Genomic DNA, 20,173 nt, shown 5'->3' with positions numbered 1-20,173 from the left:
AATTTTCAGAATCCTACCAACAGCTCCTGTCAGAGAAATAAAAGGGGCAGAGGTTATGATTTGAACTTGGTGAACTCAATTTTGAGTCTGGAAAGCTGGTCGAACAGTGTTGTTCCTTAAGCTTACATTGAGCATCATTGGCACAGTATAGATAACTGTGAGCAGTTACTGTGGAAGTGGATCGGAGAAATAAAATTCCTTGATGTAAGAGAGAAGACAGGACCAGTTTTAGCATTTCATCTGGAAAAACGCACCTTTGGCATCCGTCCCTCAGTATTGCTATCAGCCCATATTGTGTCAAGTCCTGGAATGGGAATTGAATCTGCAATCTATTCAGTGGGTCCCATTGTGACTCTATAACCTCCTTATTCTCAGGTGAGTGATACTTCTGAGTCAAGGCTAATGCAAGCTGTGTCTATACTGTTCTTGCTTAACTAATATTACTAGTATGCTATTGAGTTCAAATCTGTGAAAATGTAAACTTTTGGCGGCTGTCTCTACTTTTTGAGGTGTTAACAGTTTTATTGACTTGGCTCCTAATACCCACAGCAAATGAGAGGATGACAGGATACCTGAATTTAAGCATTCAACACATCTCCAAAAACTGGTAGTGGGATGGGCTTTTACTTCATTTTCTGATCACTATATTCCATGAGTGAAGTTAGCATGAGCTCAAACTTCCTCAGCCAGCTCAGTTGCTGTAGCTAAAGCATTCCCAGAGAACAAATCACCTCTGAGCTTTTTGTGCTAAAATCATAGAACCACTACAGTGCAGAAGGAGGCGATCCCCTCAGAAAAAGCAACCTACTTGGACTCACGAGGCTATCCCTGTAACCCCACCTAACCTTTTGGACACAAGGGGAAATTTAGCATGGCCAACCTGATTAACCTGCACATCTTTTGACTGCGGGAGGAAACTGGAGCACCCGGAAGAAACCTACGCAGTCACCCGAGGCCGGAATCGAGCCTGGAGCTCTGAGGCAGCAGTGCTAACCAATGTGCCACCGTAGAATATGGGCAATCAATTCAAAACTTTGGAGAATCTAAAATGGGCAGCAGACTGTTGCCATGCTTTTGTGCTTGCGGCAGCAGCAGTTCCTGTTGCTGGAGACTCCGCACATGCATAGTGTCACTTGGGAATCAACTGTGCAAGCAAGCCATGAGACTTGGATTATTTGTGCCAATGCAAATAACTCTTGCAATGGATTTAACATGGTAAACCAGAATAGGTATAGTCTAAGGCCTTCCAAACTTAACAAAATCCTATCTGCCATTAGCCTTGACAAGTTGTTTTTCTTCAGTCAGTTTCAGTAAAACTTACTCGTAATCACTTCAATTCAAACCTTAAAATGTTTAATCACCATTAAATTTCAACAAATTTTTTATTGGCAATGCAGTCTTAACAGTAAAAGAATGACATAAAGGGATGAACCAGTTATTAAAATGGTTCTAAAAATATTTACACTCATTTGGTTCAACTTTTTTGATAGTTTCAGTGTTTCTGAGTATATTTCCTCTGTTCTTCTGATGGGCAAAGTGTTTCAGTCATGCAGTGTGCTTTTCTAGGTTGGCACTTGACACTGGAAACTTGAGATTGGATAAGCAGAGCTCGACAGTCCAAGCTACTGTTGTTTCGCCTGTAGAAATTATGAACTTGAAAATTCCTGTTTGCCGAAATAGGCTCATTCGTGTGCCTCTAAACTGAAATGGAAACAAATTACTGTGTCAGAGACACTGCATCCATGATGAACTCTTTGTGATAGTAGTTTGCATTTCTGGATGAAGGACTGGTGCTAAAATCAGGTTGATGTATTATCTCCATTGAAGGATATTGCAGTTAACTGACTTGATAACATTATTTCTTACCAAGCTCATTAATGGTTCAGAGAAGAATCTGAATTAAATGTGTCTTCCAAGTCGCACTACCTATACAATAGCAAGTAGACCAAGAGTGCACAGGTAGAAAGCCTTGTGAAATTTTCTTGCATTTTGGTGCTTTGATGCTACTTAATCGAATGGTGAATGTCATAGTTCTCTGATTTTGGGCTGGGCTCTGTTATTTTCTCAAAAGGAGGAATGTTGTTGGTTCGAAGTTTCAACATGCAGAATCATCACTACCACTGTGGGTGTCTTAGGCTTCCAATTGCTTCACTGAATAAAAATGGTATGGGTAACAGATTCGAAAAACTTTGAACTAGGTTCTTAGGTAGTTGTGTCATTTTTTTCCACAACTCGTGGTTGCTACCAAGAAAATACAACAGCTTCTCACTGTTAGTTAAAGTTTTACAACCCTATCTGGCTTGGAATAGCATTGTACAACAGCTTCTACATCAGCTACAATGGTACATCTGGCCTATTATGGGAGATTACTAAGGAAGTACAGCCCATCCTAACTCACCCATTCATAAAATCCTAGACTCTACCATTATCCAACTGATGTCAGGTCCAACTGATGGGGCCTCATGGTAGCATGGTGGTTAGCATCAATGCTTCACAGCTCCAGGGTCCCAGGTTCGATTCCCGGCTGGGTCACTGTCTGTGTGGAGTTTGCACGTCCTCCCCGTGTGTGCGTGGGTTTCCTCCGGGTGCTCCGGTTTCCTCCCACAGTCCAAAGATGTGCAGGTTAGGTGGATTGGCCATGCTAAATTGCCCGTAGTGTCCTAATAAAAGGAAGGTTAATGGGGGGATTGTTGGGTTACGGGTATACGGGTTATGTGGGTTTAAGTAGGGTGATCATTGCTCGGCACAACATCGAGGGCCGAAGGGCCTGTTCTGTGCTGTACTGTTCTATGTTCTAGGTGTTTTGTCTCTGTTACTATGTCTGGTATTCCATTCTTGAATTGATCTCTGTTTATATGAGGAGCTACTTCACTTGTCCGTTTGCCATTGACTAGATTGAACCTGTGCCCTACATCCTATTCTCACTGTTTAGTTTGAAGTAGTGTTCCTGATTTATGTTCTATCGTTTATCATCTTGTACACTTCCATAAGGCCATCTTTTCAACTCCGTCCCTCTGATGTTAGTTGTAAGGCTTATGGTTGTTTCCTGAACTGTCTCTAGACTTCCCAAAATATTCATGCTTTGGTGTGACCAGAGCGGTGCTTATTTGATCATTTTAATATCAAACGCGAGTGTTAAGTTTATGAAAAGCCAAATCTCTCGCAATGTCACCTATTGCTGCCCTGATTTTGGTAAAGTCGGAATCACGTAAGAACCACCTTGTACACCAACTGGATCTGATTTGAACCAATTTCCATCTTTCCATCCTTTTTTGCATTTCCTTTTTAATCTAATTGAGACATCTGGTTTGGGTTGTAACAATTTTAAATGTCATTCATGAAGTGTTCATGCCTTTATTTTCATTTGTGCAGTAATTAGTTGCCTGTGCTAAGTTTCACTGCTATTTTTGGGCCCTAGTTCTGGGGAGTATCCTTAATTGCCATATTATTCAGCATCTTGAATTCCTGTCTGCTGTGTTGGTCATCAGTGTCAAATACTTCAGGCTGATTTGGCCTTGCATGATGGACTGATGGACCTTTTTACATAGATTTTGGTAACGTCTTTTTCAAAATAGATTTAAGATTCATTTTTTTTCCAATTAAGGGGCAATTTATTTAGCGTGGCCAATACACGTGTCCTGCACATCTTTGGGTTGTGGGGGTGAGACCCTCACAGACATGGGGAGAATGTTCAAAACTCCACATGGACAGTGACCCCGGGCCAGGATCGAATCCCGGTCGTCGGTGCCATCAAGCAGCAGTGCTAACCACTGCGGCACCGTGCTGCCCTGATTTTGGTAAAGTCAGAATCACGTAAGAACCACCTTGTAGAAGGAGTTCATCAACTGGATCTAATTTGAACCAATTGCCAGCTTTCCATCTATTTTTGCATTTCCCTTTTTAATCTAATTGAGACATCTGGTTTGGGTTGTAACTATTTTAGATTTCATTTGTATTGTGCATTAAATGTCATATTTCCAAGTTGCTTCACAAAAACAATTATCAAACAAAATTCCATACTGCCATAAAGCACTGCACAGATGACCAAAAGCTTGGTCAAGGCTTTAGGTTTTAATTCGATGAAGTCTGCAACTAAATATTCAATGATAAGTACTTTTAATGATAGGTGGTATTCTTGGGTAGTACTACATGTGAACTAAACCAGAATCCTTTCATATCCTTGGGGATACAATCAGGATTCAGTTTAGAATTCTGTAGTTCTGAGTCCCCACAACATTTCTGGGCACGTTTTGTCGCATTTTGATAAGTTTGTCACTGTGCCGTCAGTGACAGGAAACCATGGAATGCGTTTCCTGGTATGATCTAGCATGCACGATTAATAATTTTTAAACAACATTTATGGAGAGATCCAAGTACGAATATAAAAACTTTTTTACAGCATTTTCAGACTTTTTATCAGAGCAGGGTTTAGCCATTCAGTCCCTCGAGCCTGTTTTACCATTCAGATAGATTGTGGCTGATCTGTATCAATTTCCGAACAAAAATATATCAATTTCAGCGTTGAAATTTTAATTTCACTTTTGAGGCAGGGAGTTCCAGATTTACACTACCCCTTGTGACTGTGACATTTTCTGACAGCACCAAAGTGGCCATGTTTCAGTTTGGTGGGCTTCAGTCGAAGATTAATATTTTAAATCTTTAATAATCTTTATTATCACAAGTAGGCTTACATTAACACTGCAATGAAGTTACTGTGAAAAGCCTCTGCCACATTCCGGCGCCTGTTTGGTCCACAGAGGGAGAATTCAGAATTCTCAGCCATTAGGCGAATTGAACCTGCGCTGCTGGCCTTGTTCTGCATCATAAACAGCTGTCTAGCCCACTGAGCTAGATACAGCTATACTGAGTGACCAGCCAGGTTTAAATGTGTGTGTGTATATACAACAAAATAATACATCACCATAAGCAAGGAAAAAAAGGCTCAACATATGTGAGTACAGAGAGGGACAGGAGAACAAGATCACAACAGGCTCAATTTCATCATTAGACATAATTAAACAGCCCCACCTGAGATCAAGGGAGAAACAGGATGAGGCCATGAAAACATGATAAAATGGTGCACAACCTCCCACGGTACATCACGGTGCAGCTTGTTCAGGCGCGCACCAAAATACACCCCCCGCCCTCCACTCTAGCAGCACCAAGGCATCAAAGACCCATCACAGCCTCTCGAATACCAGACCCATCTGCACCCATGCAGGAGCCAAGCATGGATTCTTCATATCCATCCTTACAAGAAACAAAGAAAATATGCAAAAGCCCCAGTTCTAAGGGGAGTTACATTTATACCACACAATGCAACTTAACCCCAATCTCAAGCTCAGTGCAGAACCAACATCACAGTTATGCAGAGAGGACCAGGAATATCATGTTCGGATTATGATTTAAGTTTCAAGGCCAGCCAAGAAGGAAAAAAAAGAGAGAAAGAGCTAATAATAATCATCACTTTTTGTCACAAGTAGGCTTCAATGAAGCTACTGTGAAAAGCTCCCAGTCACCACATTCCGTCGCCTGTTCGGGGAGGCTGGTACGGGAATTGAACCCACTCTGCTGGCCTTGTTCTGCATTACAAGTCAGCTGTTTAGCCCACTGTGCTAAACCAGCCCTAGAATTAACCTACAGGATAACAAGGGCTCAGGGCCCAACCCAGGCTCTATATTTCCCTGGCATCCACCAGTGAGGAAGGGAGCAGGCTGCTCATTCAACCAAGAAAGTGTACCCCCCCCCCCCCCCCCCCCCCCCCCCGACACACACACACACACACGTGGGACAGCAGGATATCCACCAACGAGCAAGAACTGGCTCATCCTCTGTGCACTAAAGAAGCAAAATCCAGCCTCTCAGGATGTCATGGATAAGTGCCTTCGAGAAGGGACATCCCATGCCCCTAGGCGGAATAGGATACTACCCACTGCACTGGGCTTAGCCCAGCACATCACGACGCGTAGGAAACTGTGTTTCAGAAATACAGCCTTTCTGGAGAAAAATGGAGAGGCGAGGATAGCAGACCTTCCTCGGGGCTGTCAGGGGTGACATTGAAACCAAATTCAACCCTTGAAGCTCTGAAAAACATTCCAGTGGGATCAGATCCAATCATCACCTGTTACCGGCCAGAGCAACGCCTTCTGGACCAATTCATTGGCCACCAGCTAATAAATCAAACCAAGTCCTTACTGATGCCGGCCAGTTTGCAATCACCAGTTTAAACCAGCACTGGCTTCTGGATTATTCTGTTTGTATTGAAGGTACAGGCTGCTTGCCTTAAAGTCACATCTCCATTAATCATCCATGAGTCAAAAATGTAACGGCAAAATAAAAAAGGGAATAAACAGGAAACAAACAGGAAGAACCCTTCGCCTCCACCATTCTCCCAAAGATACCTTGCAATTCTTTAAAGTGAGCCCAGCGACCTGCACTGCTCAGCCAAGATCTTCAACCAGAACATCACTTTTGATGGCTGCCATCATCTGGATGCACACATTACACCAAAGCGAGAGCCTGCTCATGAATAACTGCGCCACTGCAGGCTGGGCCCCACCATGTCCCACTCAGATCTCCATTACAGATGAAGATTTTTAGGATTTATCTCCGCTCTTCTTCACAAATCACCAATCAGGAACCTCAAGGATCACAGTACAAGCCATATAACCCAAGAAAAAGCAAATGTGAAATGTGCACCAGGATGAAATAAAAGGATTAGAAGCTGAGCAGAACCAGAGCTTTAATAATAATCTTTATTATCACAAGTAGGCTTACATTAACAGTGCAGTGAAGTTACTGTGAAAAGCCCCTAGTCATCACATTCCGGCACCTGTTCGGGTACACTGAGGGAGAATTCAGAATATCCAATTTGCCTAACAGCACGTCTTTTGGGACTTGTGGGAGGAAACCAGAGCACCCAGATGAAAACCCATGCAGACACTGGGAGAACGTGCAGACACTGCACAGACAGTGACCCAAGGCAGGAATCGAACCTGGGTCCCTGGAGCTGTGAAGCAACACTGCTACCCACTGGGCTACCGTGCTGCCCAGCTTGCAAAAATGCTACCGTTTCTGTGCTCACATCAAGTGATCCCCAGCCAGGATTTTGATCAGAAGTTCAAAGATAGAATTAATAATCAATTGCAGCTTTAAAATTATTGTGCAAGGTTTTGGGAACTTGGCTGTTGGTTCCTCAGTACAACTTCTCTTATTCTTTGCTCCAAGCAAATATCTGTTGAGAACTGACCGCACCTTGATCTTTACTTTTGCTAAATGTGTATTTACATAAATGTTCTGAAGGTGATTTTGCTTTTTTGAGACAGAAGGTTTTATCCATGACTAAGTTTGCATTAATTTTGTGTGTATACATGAAGGAAGGTGGCAATGGGGCCTAGTTTCTTTGGTTTTGTATAAGTGTGAAAGTTGCTGCTCTTCACAAACCACGGCTGTCAGTGGCAGTTTTGCTGTCACTTCTTGTCCTGTGTGCGTGCGCGCAGAAGTAGAATACTCCAGTAATTTCAACCTACAGCATACAGCAGGTTAAATTTACCCCACACAGGTTACCATCTGCACTTGATTTCCCTTGACAGCTTAAGCAAAAGCTTCTGAGAGACTGGAATACCTCCGTGTTTAGTTGTGCACAACAATGAGGAGGGATACATAAGGTGAAAAGTTCTTGAGCCACTTTGGAGTATTCCATGAATGCATATATTTAATATTAAATGCTTTTATATATTTTATAAAAATAGTTTTAAAAACGCATTCTAATATATAATGTGCATAATAGTCTTTCAGTTAAATGCATTTGTGATACAAAAGATCTCTTCATGCCATAATGCAGTGGGTTAAAATAACAAAAACTCCCTTGTGGTAAAGACAGCTGGGCCTCTATATTTCTTGGATGTGTCCTTTGCTGCCAGTGTATGGTCTCTCTGTTGGCTGAAAAAGATGTTTTGCAATCGGAGTGTCACATAAATAGTCATTATTGTTAGCAGTGAATCTTATGATGAATGCAGCAGCCCCTGCTTGAATATGGCCATTTGTAATATTAAATAAAGCTTTCCTCAGTTTGTTCTCTCATGGAATCTGGCAAAACTTTATCAAGGGAAAGGAATGAGCCTGCTTTTCTGTAGTGCCTTTCGTGATCTCAGGATGTCCCAAAGCACTTTACAGCCAGTGAAGTACTTTTTGAAGCATTGACACTAATAATATAGGAAATGCGATAGCTAATTTGTGCAACAAATGTGATAATCAGCTAATCTCTTGTTGGTTGAGGGATGAATGTTGTCCAAGGTGCACTGGGTGAATCCCCCTGCTTCTCTTCAAAAATAATGCCATGGGATTTTTAACTTGAGATTTTATAAAAATAAATTTCAAGTACCCAATTCTTTTTTATTTTCCAATTTGGGGGCAATTTAGCGTGGCCAATTACCCTGCCCTTCAGCTGTTGGGGTTGTGGGAGTGAGACCCAAGCAAACACGGGTGAATGTGCATTGACTTGAGAGTTTAACATCCCATCTCAAAAGTGACTGTTCCAGCAGTGCAGTGCTGTCTCAGTACTGTGCTGAAGTGATTCCGTGGATTATGTGCTCAAGTGCCTGGTTTAAGACTCGAGTCCAAGACCAGGCGAGAGTGATACAACTGAGCTAGGAGTTGGCGTGACGAGAACAAAACACAAATGCATTTATTTGCAGAACAGATAAAATGTGGCTGTACGGTCAGCTGCTTTTTCCTAGAATGTGCATGTTTTGAAGCTGCAGTGAAGTAACTGTGACAGAATTGTAGGGCTTTGAGCTCCATACAAAACCCCAGAGTAAGAGAATTCTTGTCATGGAATAACGATATTGGCAAAAGGGACAATCACTGATTTACAAAGCAAACTAACCAAGGTTTATGGGACGATAAAGGCATGGCACAATGCACACGTTCAACCAGTACCATTTGCCTTTCCCGTGGGTCGCAGGTGTTCTTTTCTTGGTTCCGAGAATGTGGTCTGTTAACTAACTTAACTCTGACACACAAATCCCTTCAACTTTAGGATTTCAACTTTCGAGGTCTCTTTACTAACCTACAACCTCAGTCTATCTTAACTGCTGGGTGTTCCAGTCCACCTTAACCGCTGAAGCTACACACTTTACAGCTGCTTGCTGGGTGTTCTCTCTTGTGGGTTCACTCCCTCGTACTGTCTCTATATCTTATTAACAAAGACTTTGGCTTGCCCAAAATGACCACATGTACTACTGATTATCTGGCTACAGTTTAACTGACTGAACGATTCATCTATACTTCCTATTCACATTCTCTGGAGGCAATTTCTTTCGTTCTGGCACTCAGTCTGTACTGGGTCCACTGATTTTTAATAGTGGATTTTTACAGCAATCCTCAATCCTATAACAGCTACGTTTGACATTAACTAAGCCTTGTACTCTGTCCTAATTACAACCCTTCAGCCAACAACAAATAGTCATCGGTTGGCAATGCGCAAGTGCCCTCCTCCTAATTTTCTCTCTTGATAATTGACCCCGAGCAAGTGTCCTGTGACGAGTGCAAAGACCTCAGTGAGGCACCCCTATTTTATCCCCTTTTTACAGGCAGCTTTGCAACAATTAGCCCGAATATGTGCACCTAGATCAACACAACTCATGACTTCGAGCCCAATATTTGTGACTCTTGGCCATTGGGAAGAGGGCTCCTAATGTCTCAACAATAACTAACCTTAATTTTTAACCCAACTGGAAGTTCTTGCAACATTCTATGCCCAAGACCATTTCTCTGGCCAGGCAGCTTTGTAGACTTGAAATCCCTCCTAACTGCCAATGTATAACTTGTATCTTTGGCTGTTCCTGGAACATCTAGTTCTCAGGCCAAACCTTTCAGGCCAAAGAGCATTGTGGCTACTGCTTTCTTTAATGCTAGGCTGGACTCACTGAAGCCCAAATGTGCAAATGTGTCCTCGTTATAACTTAATTTCACCTCCCAAATAACTCGCATGTTTTTTCTTCAATCTGTAACACAGAATTTGAACTTAAAGATGGCAACTTTAAGACTTTATTAACTTATCACAAAATTCAAGAATCATCCCAAAAATACATACAAGTTGAGACCTTTCACCAATATGTTTATGTTCACTACAGTTTGATAAGTGCATAAATATACCAACGTACCTATTCTGGTGCAAAAGAACTGCCCAAGATGGATTGATTTCATGGGTTTTGTCTTGCTGACTACCATGCACCCAAAGTGAAAACTAAAAAGGTTCGCACAAAGGAGCAGCATAGGTTGAAATAGCATCCACTTTTTTGATGTACAGGCTTTTGTTTGCCTGACATCTGTTATGAGACACGCATTTGTAAATTAAAATTCTGGACTTGAATGTCTGTGCCCTTATCGGGGTTAATTGTGGTTAATCAAATTCTTCTGTCAGCATTCAAGAGGGACAGGACACTGCATTTGCAAGGTACTGGGCAAAGCCATTCATGTCAACGAGTAGATTTCTGTGCACCTATTTAAAGTTATCTATCTTGAGAGTTGGGGGAGGGTGAGGTGTGAGATGCAACAAATACCACCTGGCTCCTTCAGATATTTATCTGACCATCCAGGTATAATTGAAAATGAAAATCGCTTATTGTCATGAGTACGCTTCAATTAAGTTACTGTGAAAATCCCCTAGTCGCCACTTTCCGGCGCCTGTCCAGGGAGGCTGGTACGGGAATTGAACCGTGCTGCTGGCCTGCTTGGTCTGCTTTAAAAGCCAGCGATTTAGCCGAGTGAGCTAAACCAGCCCCTAAATGAAAATCGCTTATTGTCACAAGTAGGCTTCAATGAAGTTAATGTGAAAAGCCCCTAGTCGCCACATTCGGCGCCTAACCGGGGCATTACGAGAAATGCAGAGGCACATTCAGCCACAGTCTATCCCACTATTCAGTTAAATCGTGGCTGATCTGCACCAAAACTCCACTTACCCGCTTTTGCCCCAACAAGAAAATATTATATATTTGACTTCCATGTGTTATTTCTTCTTTTCCCCCTGAGTATTATCTTAGTATTTATCTTCCCTACTACCGATGTTAAACAATAAAAAGATTTGATATGGTACATACAGGAAAATAACTGCCTCTGCTTGGGGAAGACCAGAACAGACTTGAATATTTCAGTCGGCCTTTGGCATTACACAGCTAATTCTGAGAAAATTTGTCTATTTAAACTACTGATTGAGTGAAAAAAAATTTCCTACTTGCCCTCTTAATTAACCAAGCTCTAATTTTAATATTCTGTCCCTCACATCGGCATGCCTGCCCTTAGCTTTGAACCTTCATATGGATAAGTACAAGGAAGAAGCTGAGCACATGGTTCTTCTGCCTATTCATGGGTTTGTGGAGCTCAGTTATTTAACCGCGGATGAAAACAACAACATATATTTGTACATCACCATATTTTGTGTAAAGCAGCAGCTATAATTTTACATCAAGGTGGTCAGGCTGGTGGTGTGAATGGCTACAAAACTTCCTTTGTATTTATGAGTCAGGCATTGAGATGCTGTGTACTGTGGCCTGTTCTGGGCGACCACAATCGTACATGGGAGAGTTTTTAATTTCTATTTGTGCATCAAGTACTTTCAATCGGCAAGTTTGTACAGATGCAGTTTAAGGATTTTAAAATTAACTTTTCTGGGGAGTGGCATGGTAACACAGTGGTTAGCACAGTTGCTGCACAGCTCCAGGGTCCTGTTGCTCGTTATGCTTTCCTTAATTTGCTCTGTTTTAATTACCTTTTGCTCAAGAGTCACCAGGTATCTTTTGATACCACCACAAGGTTCAAAACCGAATACTGATCAAAGACTCGATACACCAGTTAGTAAGTTTGAAATAAATGCGCATTTATTTACACACAGTCAATTATTACTCATGCACAAACTCTACTCACTAAACTACAACTACTATTAAAAGCCTATACTTGGCTTTGGGTGCCCACTCAGTCAGAGGAACAATGGCCGTTGTCCGATTCTGAGGCTGCTGGCTTCGAACTGGTATAGAATAGTAGCTAGGAACGCCTATCTCGTAGCGTGCGTTGACCTTAGACTTATTTGGCTGGTGCTTGGCAGGTCTCTCGTCGCTGAGAGCCAAGGCCAAGATGAAGGTGAAAAAGAAGAGAGCGATCTGTCTTTGGGGACTCCTCTTTACACCCCAAAGGTTTTCGCGCCCTTTTGGGCGGTTCCTGAACTTGGCCCCAATTAATTGGACCATGTCCCAATCATTTGTATTAATTCTCTCCAATAAAGGGGTCGTTGCTTGATCAAGGGGTGGGCCCGAGGTGACCGTTGGCCTGCCTTTGTTTTAGTTTCCACTGGCGCCGGGGAGTCTGCCCTGGTACCGATTACTGAAATATTTCTCTTTTGTCCCCGGAGATAGCTCATTACTATGCTGCTGGCTTGTAGTATCAGTTCTGTCTGGGAGCTGCAAGTTCCAATCCACAGGCAAACCTTGCACCTGCTTGTTTTCCTCGCACTGTCCAATTTTCCCTGTACTCTTTGCAAGTGTCCATTTTGAAATCGGGATGTGGCCACCCCAGGTGGCTACAGTCCCAGGTTCGATTCCCGGCTTGGGTCACTCTGCAGAGTCTGCACGTTCTCCCTGTCTCCGTGTGGGTTTCCTCCCACAGTCCAAAGATGTGCAGGCTAGGTGGATTGGCCATGCTAAATTGACCTTGGTGTCCAAAAAGGTTAGGCGAGGTTCCTGGATTACTGTACAGGGTGGAGGTGTGGGCTTAAGTGGGGTGCTCTTTCTAAGGGCTGGTGCAGTCTCGATGGACTGATTGGCCTCCTGTACTGTAAATTCTATGAAGGATGTCTGGGAGCTCTTTAGAATCAGTGAGCTTCTGTGCTAGGACTTTGAGGTCTGTTTGTAACTTCCTGTGAGGACCATCATTTTTTCGAGCTTTGTCAGGGTTGAAATTGCATTGCGAGCAAGGCTCCTAAAAGGCTTTCATGTCTTCAAGCCGAAATGAGGGATGAGGTCCTGATGGACATGGGTGTATTGTTATGCTCTAGGTGTAGCATAAGCGGGTTCCTTGTGGTGCACTTGACAGAGGAAGGATCAGACGTGGAGATAACTGCAACACGTTTATTAAACTATATACACTTCTATAACTTGGGTTCGCCACTTACTATTAATCCTACTATAGCTACTCAGACTGACTAACTAGACTGCTACAATCCACGTGGTGGGAGTGATATCAAATCAACCCTGTGTCTCTCCTCACTGACTGTCACCACTGGAAAGAGGCAGATCATGTGTGTGGTGTCCTTTATATACGAGTTGGTGTAATGCCCTCCTGTGGTCGTGTCACCTGTGTGTATCGTGAATGCCCATTGGTCGTGTCCTATCTAACTGATCTATTGGTTGAGTGTGTGTGTGATGTCTCTGGTGCTCCCTCTAGTGTCGAGCTAGTCTACATGTATTTACATTAACCCCTTTTGTATTTACAGTAATGCACATCACCACAATGGGGTTTGTTTTCCTCAATTCGTGGAGGTTCTCTTGTGTTGCGCTGGATCAGTGAGGGGTGAGTGGGAATTACGTTATGTGCCAGCATGGGTAGCCAGGGTGGCGTGGTCGACTTGAGGGCTCCAGTGATGCATTTTATTGCTGTGTTCCGTTGAACATCCAAGTGTGGCTACTTCTGGTCCATATTGGTGCACAGTCTATCAGCTATGGAATAAATGAGGTTCATCGCTGAAGTACTAATAAAGCGGCCAAAGGACATTGAAAGATCAATGAATAAGCAAAGCATGACACTGAACCTTGAGTTTGAATCATAACGGGCTTTGTTATTTTGACTTGCGTTAAGATCTGCAGTGAAGACGAGGCTTCAGGGACTGAGCTACACTCACGATTAGGATGTCACACTTTATTATCTCCTGTGTCTAATTGGTGAGAACCCCTCTTCCAGTACCAAGACCTACCTTATGCCCCTTGGAATTGACTAATTGCATAACTTTCTTCAAATATGTGTATTCTGAGAACATTGCATTTATATTCTAACCAGTTTTAAGAGGTCCAAAACTCATGTCTCTCCTGTATATTAATGTACATATCTATAATTCTGACACTTGCAATGAATCCTGGAGATGAAGATCAACATCTCCTAGAATGACTTTTGATTGGGCAAAGATCTTGGACGGAGAGAGAGAGAGAGGTCACGGGAAGTCAGGTGCCATTTTCACTGCAATGCTTATTTAGTGCCTTTCAGCGTGATCTATTTAAGGCCTCACGGGGTAAAAAGAGCTGAGCATTCACATTACAACTCTGGCAACTTACTTGTCTTAATTTTTCTGCTATTTGATCAGTGAAGTCAACCCATTTATTTTAAATAGATGAACACCTCAAAGTTATGGAAGTAGTGATGGTGGAAATGGCAATTTGGTTCCAAGAACTTAAACATGTGCATGATGATGGTTAATTGCAATTACCCTAATTTAGCAAAACTTTTTTTTAACATTTTGTTTGGAAATACTTATCTTTAAGAAGTTACCTCTTCGGAGCATTCTGCATCAATCAAAGATTTTATCAATAGATAAGGCAGGAAAATTGATAACTAGAAAATGATGGAGCCACCACCGGAATTACAAAAGTGTCTCATTTCCTGTTGGCTCCTTCAGTTTTCCAACTGTGTCTCATAACCTTAAGTTTCCTGTAAGGCAATAGGGAACAATGCACTGCATGTGTGACAGAGATTCAAATTAATCCAATATGCATTAGTATGCAGTGTTAAATTTTGTACCTACTCCCTGAACAGGTGCTGGAATGTGGTGACTAGGGGCTTTTCGCAGTAACTTCATCTGAGGCCTACTTGTGACAATAAGCGATTTTCATTTCATTTCAAAGTGGTGTACCATGAACAGGGCGTCGAGCAGTAGGAAATTGTGGAACAGGAGTATGGTAAAACCGCATTTCTCTCTCAGCAACAGGAAAAATCAAGAAGGTGTGTAGGTTGTTGACAGTGCTATGGGAGGGGTAAAAGGCAGGCAACCCCCCCCCCCCCCCCCCCCCCTCACCCACTCGTTTAGCTCGCCAGGTTTCCCTCCCCTCAAAGACCTCTCAAATCCCTGCCCCTACAACATTTGCTGGGGCTTACCGGCTTGCCACCCTGTCAATCCCTGAAACCCATTCCCAAATCCTGGATCCAATGCCACACACCTCTGTCCCAAAGTACTGGAGAGCCGTCGGCTCTGGCTGGCTACTTGGAAGTTCATGAGAGTGGGCAGGGGTAATAGTTCACTGAACCAAGTCTCAGAAGCAAATTTGGTTCAGTGGTCCTTGCTTGTTCCTTTTAAACTGAATCCAACAAAGTGTAATAGACTTCCATCAGATTTTCAAATGATCTCACACACAAGAGGAAATGTTCCTTCCGCATCCAACTTGGCAATAGATCTGATATACTTTAATCAAGTCACCCCGTCACTCTTCTAAACTTCAGCGGAAACGAGCCCGGCATGTCCAACCTATCCTCAAAAGACAACATGCTCATTCTGATGGTCAATCTAGTAAACTTCCTCTGAACCGCTTCTAATACATTTGCATCGTTGCTTAAATATGGAGACTAAAACTGCACACAGTATTCGAGAAGTAATCTCACCATTGCCTTGTATAAATGAAGCACAACTTCATTACTTTTATGTTTAATTCCTCCTGCAGTAAAAGATAGCATTCCATTAGCCTTCTTGATTGCCTGCTGGACCTGCTGCCAACATTTTGTGAATCATGCACCTAGATCCCTCCTCGACTCCGAATTCTGCAGGTGTTCTCCGTTTAAGTATTAATACTCTGCTCTTCCTGCCAAAGTGAACAGCTTTACATTTTCCCACCTTATACTTCATATGCCAGATGTTTGCCCACTCACTCAACCTATCTGTATCTGTCTGAAAAGTCTCCTTTGCAACATACTTTCCTACCTATCTTTGTGTTATCTGCAGACTTAACTACAATGCCTTCACTCTTCTCATCTAAGATCCAAGACCTGTAAATTGTAAAACATTGAGGCTCCAGGACAGATGCCTGCAGGACTCCCATTTATCACATCCTGCCAATCAGAAAAAGACCCATTTATGCAAACTCTGTTTTCAGCCAGACAGCCAATCATCTCTCCATGCTAATATGACACACCCTACACACCATGAGCATTTATTTTCAACAGTAATCTTTGATGTGGCATCTTACTGATGTGGCGCCTTCAGGAAATCCAAGTAGAGTACATACACTGGCTCTCTTTTATGCACAGCAAATGTTACTCCTTCAGAGAATTCTGGCAATTTGGTTAAATGTGATTTCCCATTGACAAAACCATCCTGACTCTTGCCAACTACCTTACGTTTTTTCAATTGCCTAGCTGAAATAGTTTTCACAGTTGATTGTAACACCTTCCCCACAACTGACGTCAAGCTAATTGGCCTATGGTTTCCTGTTTTCTGTCTCCCTCCCTTCTTGAATAGAAGGGTTATATTTGCTACTTTCCAGTTTGATGGAACCTTTCCAGAATCTAGGGAATATGAAGATTAAAATCACTATATTATTGCCATTCCTTTATCACATTCACTCAATCTTTATTCTCGTAAAATTCTTCCTATATTGTGGTTACTGATGGGGGTCTGTAGATCATTCCCCATGCTGACCTCTTTCCCCTACTATTCCTCACCTCCACCCAAGCTGACTCTATATCCTGATCTCCTGAACCAAGGTCATCTCTAATTATTGCACGAATGCCACCCTTGATTGATAGTGTTACCCCTCAACGTTTTTTAAAAATAAATTTAGAGGACCCAATTAGGGCAGCACGGTAGCATTGTGGATAGCACAATTGCTTCACAGCTCCAGTGTCCCAGGTTCGATTCCGGCTTGGGTCACTGTCTGTGCGGAGTCTGCACATCCTCCCCATGTGTGCGTGGGTTTCCTCCGGGTGCTCCGGTTTCTTCCCACAGTCCAAAGATGTGCAGGTTAGGTGGATTGGCCATGATAAATTGCCCTTAGTGTCTAAAATTGCCCTTACTGTTGGGTGGGGTTACTGGGTTATGAGGATAGGGTGGAGGTGTTGACCTTGGGTAGGGTGCTCTTTCCAAGAGCCAGTGCAGACTTGATGGGCTGAATGGCCTCCTGCACTGTAAATTCAATGATAATTCATTTTTTCCAATTAAGGGGCAATTTGGCGTGGCCAATCCACCCAGTCTGCACATTTTTGGGTTGTGGGGGCGAAACCCACACAAACACGGGGAGAATGTGCAAACTCCACACGGACAGTGACCCAGAGCAGGGATCGAACCTGGGACCTCGGTGCCGTGAGGCTGCAGGGCTAACCCACTGCGCCACCGTGCTGCCTTCCTCCCCCCCAACCTCTGCCTAGCTTACTGTTCTTCCTGAAAGTCATGAACCCCATAATATTCAGGACCCCAACCCTTGCCATCCTGCAGCCACATCTCCGTAATGGCTATCAGATAGATTTATTTAATTCAATTCGCTCTATCAATTAATTTACTTTGTTATGAATGCAGCGTGCACTCGGTTACAGAGCCTTTGTTTTGTCCTTCTTTTTCTTTGTATCGGCTGGTCTTCATTGTTGGTGCATGATTAGAGTTTTCTCTCTGCCCTTCCCTGCCATTCTCTTACCTTCATTCGCCATTTTACTATTTTCCTCTCTAACCTTGTCTCTACTCTTTCAATTACCACATCTTTCGATGTTTGACCCCTTGCCCTCACTATTTAGTGCAAAACTCTCCGCTTCCCTAATTCACAAGAACATTGGTCCCAGCATGGTTCAGGTGTACCCCGTCCCAGTGATACAGCTCCCACTTTCCCCAGTACTGCTGCCAGTGCCCCACCAACCAGAATCATAGGGAGAATGTTTTTAACATCTCTATCTAGTTATTGTGGTTGGTAACCAATGGTTTGGGCTCAAAATGGGGAGTTAATGTTTTCAGACCTCGTGCCCACTTACTGGTTGAGGGAAGGGCATGATTGGCAACTAAATATCCGAGGATATCGATGCTTCAGGCGGGATAGAGAGGGAGGTAAAAGGGATGGAGGAGTTGCATTACTGATGAGAGAGGATATCGCAGCTGTGCTGAAGGAGGGCACTATGGAGGATTCTAGCAGTGAGGCGATATGGGCAAAGCTCAGAAATAGGAAGGGTGCGTTAACAATGTTGGGGTTGCACAACAGGCCTCCCAACAGCGAGCGTGAGATAGAGGTACAAATATGTAAACAGATTATGGAAAGATGCAGGAGCAACAGGGTGGTGGTGATAGGAGATTTTAATTTTCCCAACATTGACTGGGATATACTTAGTGTCAGATGTCTAGATGGAGCAGAATTTGTAAGGAGCATCCAGGAGGGTTTTCTAGGGCAGTATGTAAATAGTCCAACTCGGGAAGGGACCATACTGGACCTGGTATTGGGGAATAAGCCCGGCCAGGTAGCTGAAGTTTCAGTTGGGGATTACTTTGGGAATAGCGATCACAATTCCGTAAGTTTAGAATACTCATGGACAAAGACGAGAGTGGTCCTAAAGGAAGAGTGCTAAATTGGGGAAAGGCCAACTATCCCAAAATTCGGCAGGAGCTGGGGCATGTGGATTGGGAGCAGCTGTTTGAAGGTAAATTCACATTTGATATGCGGGAGGCTTTTAAAGAGGGGTTGATTAGAGTGCAGGACAGACATGTCCCTGTGAAAATGAGGGAGAGAAATGGCAAGATTAGGGAACCATGGATGACGGGTGAAATTGTGAGACTAGCTAAGAGGGAAAAAGGAAGCATACATAAGGTCTAGGCGACTGAAGACAGACAAAGCTTTGGAAGAATATCGGGAATTTAGGACCAATCTGAAACGAGGAATCAAGAGGGCTAAAAGGGTCATGAAATATCTTTAGCACACAGGGTGAAGGAAAATCCCAAAGCCTTTTCTTATATAAGGAGCAAGAGGGTAACTAGAGAAAGGGCTGGCCCACTCGAGGAGGAAAATTATGCGTGGAGTCAGAGAATGGGTGAGATTTTTTCCAATTAATGGGCAATTTAACGTGGCCAATCCACCTAACCTGCACATCTTTCGGTTGTGGGGGCGAAACCCACGCAGACACGGGGAGAAACTCCTCACAGACAGTGACCCAGGGCCGGGATTCGAACCCAGGTCCTCAGCGCCGTAGGCAGCGATGCTAACCACTGTGCCACCGTGCTGCCCGAAATGGGTGAGATTCTTAATGAGTAATTTGCATCGGTATTCACCGAGGAGAGGGATATGACGGATGTTGAGGTTAGGGATAGATGTTTGATTACTCTAGGTCAAGTCGGCATAAGGAGGGAGGATGTGTTGGGTACTCTAAAAGGCATTAAGGTGGACAAGTCCCCAGGTCCGAATGGGATCTATCCCAGGTTACTAAGGGAAGTGAGAGAGGAAATAGCTGGGGCCTTAACAGATATCTTTGCAGCATCCTTGAACACGGTGAGGTACCGGCGGACTGGAGAATTGCTAATGTTGTTGCCTTGTTTAAGAAGGGTAGCAGGGATAATCCAGATAATTATAGACCGGTGACCCTGACGTCAGTGGTAGGGAAGCTGCTGGAGAAGATATTGAGGGATAGGATCTATTCTCATTTGGATGAAAATGGGCTTATCAGTGATAGGCAACATGGTTTTGTGCAGGGAAGGTCATGTCTTACCAGCTTAATAGAATTCTTTGAGGAAGTGACAAAGTTGATTTATGAGGGAAGGGTTGTAGATGTCATATACATGGACTTCAGTAAGGCATTTGATAAGGTTCCCCATGGTAGGCTGATAGAGAAAGTGAAGTCTCATGGGGTCCAGGGTGTCCTAGCTAGATGGATAAAGAACAGGCTGGATAACAGGAGACAGAGAGTAGTAGTAGAAGGGAGTTTCTCAAAATGGAGAACTGTGCCCAGTGGTGTGTTCCACGGATCCGTGCTGGGACCACTGTTGTTTGTGATATACATAAATGATCTGGAGGAAGGTATAGGTGGTCTGCTTAGCAAGTTTGCCGATGACACTAAGATTGGTGGAGTAGCAGATAGTGAAAGGGACTGTCAGAAAATACAGCAGAATATAGATAGATTGGAGAGTTGGGCGGATAAATGGCAGATGGAGTTCAATCGAGCAAATGCGAGGTGATGCATT

At 43.3% G+C, this 20,173-nt stretch overlaps 1 protein-coding gene across 4 annotated transcripts in view; it reads left to right on the top strand.

Annotated features, from left to right (window-relative positions):
- klhl13 (kelch-like family member 13) overlaps positions 1-20,173 on the top strand; it is a 280,287-nt gene that overhangs the window by 83,274 nt on the left and 176,840 nt on the right. The gene's annotated exons all lie outside the window — the stretch shown is intronic.

Source organism: Scyliorhinus canicula, chromosome 17 (assembly GCF_902713615.1).
Source record: "Scyliorhinus canicula chromosome 17, sScyCan1.1, whole genome shotgun sequence".
Lineage (NCBI taxonomy): Eukaryota > Metazoa > Chordata > Chondrichthyes > Carcharhiniformes > Scyliorhinidae > Scyliorhinus > Scyliorhinus canicula.
Note: the sequence above shows the minus strand (reverse complement) of the source record. Positions and strands in the feature narration are given on the sequence as shown.